Source organism: Zootermopsis nevadensis, unplaced genomic scaffold (assembly GCF_977971745.1).
Source record: "Zootermopsis nevadensis isolate Lab colony 2312 unplaced genomic scaffold, Znev_1.0 Znev_ptg000238l, whole genome shotgun sequence".
NCBI classification, from domain to species: domain Eukaryota; kingdom Metazoa; phylum Arthropoda; class Insecta; order Blattodea; family Termopsidae; genus Zootermopsis; species Zootermopsis nevadensis.
The window spans coordinates 130985-135000 of record NW_028259366.1 but is presented as its reverse complement, the minus strand read 5'-3'; the positions used below and the strand labels follow the sequence as shown (position 1 = coordinate 135000).

The window sequence follows — 4016 nt, the reverse complement described above, 5'->3', positions numbered from 1 at the left end:
GGCCGCGGTCCTACGGGCCTGGCACCCTCTGCGGGCGATGGCCCCATTCAAGGGAGACTTGGACTCGCTGGACCGCGCCCCGGGAGAGTGGGACCTCCCACACACGACATCTCCCTGCACGTCTCCGCGCGGGATTCCGTGCTGGGCTCTTCCCTGTTCGCTCGCAGCTACTGGGGGAATCCTTGTTAGTTTCTTTTCCTCCGCCTAGTAATATGCTTAAATTCAGCGGGTAGTCTCGCCTGATCTGAGGTCGGAAAGATGGTTTTTTGTACCGACGGGCCGATGTGAGCGGTCGGAAGCTTAGCCTCTCTCATTGAACTGATTTCTTTTTGTTTTTGTTTTTTGTTTTTTTGTGGTCATTATTTATTGTGGTCATATCTTTCGCTCCCGCCCGTCAAGTGTGTGTCTCTCTCTGTCTCGGGAGTTTGCCTGTCTCCCATCACATCAAGCCGGGCGTCAGTTCTTCTCAGACGCGATCGGGGAAGGATGGGCCCCGTCGCCGAGGAGAGGAGGGCGAGCTAAGTCTATCCGCTCGCTCCACCGAACCCTGTGAAGCCTTCAAGGGCGACTGACTCCCCTTAACCTCCTCGCAGTCGCCGACGCCGCCACCGATTGCTCGGAGCGACGCCGGCGGTGCGAGGTGCAGGCTCGTCAGACCCCCCAGCGTAGGGCCGCTCGCGTGCCTTTATTTCTTTCTTTCTCTTTCTTTCTTTCTTTCCTTCCCTTATTATCTTAAAGACCGCGCGGGCCCACGGGTTTCATGTAGCCGACCCTCAGCCAGGCGTGGTCCGGGATTGGAAATCCAAGGACCGCAATGTGCGTTCGAAACGTCGATGTTCATGTGTCCTGCAGTTCACATGTCGACGCGCAATTAGCTGCGTTCTTCATCGACCCACGAGCCGAGTGATCCACCGCTCAGGGTTGTTTTTCTCTAGATTCGAGCAGAGCTTCGGGTAGGATGCTACTGCTAGTCCCGTAGGACAGGTAGTTGTTATTTTTCGAGGGGGAGCTGCCCCCAGAACAGCGGCACGGTCAGACCGCGCTCCCCTCTCGTTCAAGCGCCGCCGAAACGGCCTTGCGTGGGCAGATAAAGTGGCTTTAAGCCCAGTGCTCGCGGTCGCGCGGGTTGTCCTTGGATCCCTGAGGATCCTCGGAGCCCGCGTGCCGCCGGCACCCACTCACCATCTTTCGCTCCTACTTCCCACCTCGAGGCGGGACGGTCTTGCCGTCCCCCTCCGGGGGATTACTTCGCCGACCTGGACACCTCAGGCCGACGACGTTATCTCCGAGATCCGGCCGCTGCCAGGAAGAGCCGGTCCAATCACAGGCGAGATTACGCCTTCCGCAGAGCCCCGTTCATCTGGTTCATTCTTAATGCCTTCCTTTTATTAATTTTTGATGCGTCTTCCCCTCATTCGGGGGGAGACGGTGCGACTTTCGCCGACCGGTCCCCCCTCAGGTTGACGTCATCTATTTTTCAGTCATCAGTAGTGGTCACATATTATGATGCGTCTTCCCCCTCATGCGGGGGGAGTCGGTGCGACTTTCGCCGACCGGTCCCCCCTCAGGTTGACGTCATCTATTTTTCAGTCATCAGTAGAGGTTGTATTATCATGAATGACCAGACACGGGTACTTCCACGAGAAGGCGGTCCACTCGCAAGCGAGATTACGCACTCCCCCAGAGCCAGCAACCGTCCTCGGTTTCTTAATGCCTTCCTTCTCTGTTCGGTCACTCTCGGTGCCGTTAATGATCCTTCCGCAGGTTCACCTACGGAAACCTTGTTACGACTTTTACTTCCTCTAAATGATCAAGTTCGGGCATCTTCCCGGTGGAATCGAAGGGCCGAAACCCCGCGCCCACCGGTCCGAAGACCTCACTAAATCATTCAATCGGTAGTAGCGACGGGCGGTGTGTACAAAGGGCAGGGACGTAATCAACGCGAGCTTATGACTCGCGCTTACTGGGAATTCCTCGTTCATGGGGAACAATTGCAAGCCCCAATCCCTAGCACGAAGGAGGTTCAGCGGGTTACCCGGACCTTTCGGCCAGGGAGGACACGCTGATTCCTTCAGTGTAGCGCGCGTGCGGCCCAGAACATCTAAGGGCATCACAGACCTGTTATTGCTCAATCTCGTGCGGCTAGAAGCCGCCTGTCCCTCTAAGAAGATTAGGAGTCGCCGGTAGCACAGAGGATACCGGATGCGACTATTTAGCAGGCTAGAGTCTCGTTCGTTATCGGAATTAACCAGACAAATCGCTCCACCAACTAAGAACGGCCATGCACCACCACCCACCGAATCAAGAAAGAGCTCTCAATCTGTCAATCCTCCCGGTGTCTGGGCCTGGTGAGGTTTCCCGTGTTGAGTCAAATTAAGCCGCAGGCTCCACTCCTGGTGGTGCCCTTCCGTCAATTCCTTTAAGTTTCAGCTTTGCAACCATACTTCCCCCGGAACCCAAAAGCTTTGGTTTCCCGGAAGCCGCCCGCCGAGTCATCGGAGGAACTTCGGCGGATTGCTGGCTGGCATCGTTTATGGTTAGAACTAGGGCGGTATCTGATCGCCTTCGAACCTCTAACTTTCGTTCTTGATCAGAGAAAACATTCTTGGCAAATGCTTTCGCTTCTGTCCGTCTTGCGACGATCCAAGAATTTCACCTCTAACGTCGCAATACGAATGCCCCCGTCTGTCCCTTTTGATCATTACCTCGGGGCTTCCGAAAACCAACAAAATAGAACCGAGGTCCTATTCCATTATTCCATGCACTCGGTATTCAGGCGGCTGCTGCCTGCTTTAAGCACTCTAATTTGTTCAAAGTAAAAGTGCCGGCCCATCGTGACACTCGGTCAAGAGCACCGCGACGGGATTGTGTAGGCCCTCCCCGAGACGACCCGAGGCGTGGGAGCGTCGCCGCCCCCATCGCCCGCGGGCGCCGGCTCGGGCCACCGGCAGGACGTCCGCACGTGCGTGCCAGTTAGACACCGACGGGCGGTGAACCGGCAGCGTGGGACACAAGTCCGACTACGAGCTTTTTAACCGCAACAGCTTTAATATACGCTATTGGAGCTGGAATTACCGCGGCTGCTGGCACCAGACTTGCCCTCCAATGGATACTCGTTAAAGTCTTTAGAGTGTACTCATTCCGATTACGGGGCCTCGGATGAGTCCCGTATCGTTATTTTTCGTCACTACCTCCCCGTGCCGGGAGTGGGTAATTTGCGCGCCTGCTGCCTTCCTTGGATGTGGTAGCCGTTTCTCAGGCTCCCTCTCCGGAATCGAACCCTGATTCCCCGTTACCCGTTACAACCATGGTAGGCGCAGAGCCTACCATCGACAGTTGATAAGGCAGACATTTGAAAGATGCGTCGCCGGTTCGTAGACCGTGCGATCCGCCTCCATTTATTCAGAGTCACCAAGGCAAACGGCCGCGTGAGCGACCGATTGGTTTTGATCTAATAAAAGCGTCCCGACCGTCTCCGGTCGGGACTCGGTTGCATGTATTAGCTCTAGAATTACCACAGTTATCCAAGTAACTGTCCACCATCTAAGGAACCATAACTGATTTAATGAGCCATTCGCGGTTTCACCTTAATTTGGCTTGCACTGAGACATGCATGGCTTAATCTTTGAGACAAGCATATGACTACTGGCAGGATCAACCAGGGAACCGAAGACTCACTTGGAGCTCGTTCCTCCCCCTCCACGCGGTCCCGGATGGGTCCGGCGAGGGGGTCCAGTTCATACTTCAACGCTCGCACTCCGTGCGCCCCTGCGAGCAGGGGCCACTTCGTGCCGTTAGGGGGACGCCACGTGAGCGCCCCCAGAACCGTGGTGCCATTAGGGCACCCTTCCCTCTCTTCACTCGACATGCATAAGCGCCGAAGCGCCGTTTGGCATCGCGAGTCTAGCACGCGCCCGGACTACGAGTGAGTCGGTTGCAGTGTGTCCACGATACGCCGCCTATAGACCGTGTCCGGGGGACAGAGGGCCGCGGCATCGCGGTGGCGAAGGGTTTGC

General features: G+C 56.2%; 2 non-coding genes and 1 pseudogene across 2 annotated transcripts; all 3 read right to left on the bottom strand.

Moving 5' to 3' along the window:
• LOC147870585 (large subunit ribosomal RNA) overlaps positions 1–253 on the bottom strand; it is a 4225-nt pseudogene extending 3972 nt beyond the window's left edge.
• Positions 254–767: 514 nt separating this feature from the next.
• LOC147870584 (5.8S ribosomal RNA) lies at positions 768–923 on the bottom strand. Its single transcript, XR_015533301.1, has one exon. It is a non-coding gene; the product is annotated as a 5.8S ribosomal RNA (ribosomal RNA).
• Positions 924–1747: 824 nt separating this feature from the next.
• Positions 1748–3665, bottom strand: LOC147870583 (small subunit ribosomal RNA). The gene has a single exon (XR_015533316.1). It is a non-coding gene; the product is annotated as a small subunit ribosomal RNA (ribosomal RNA).
• Between the last annotated feature and the right edge of the window lie 351 nt (positions 3666–4016).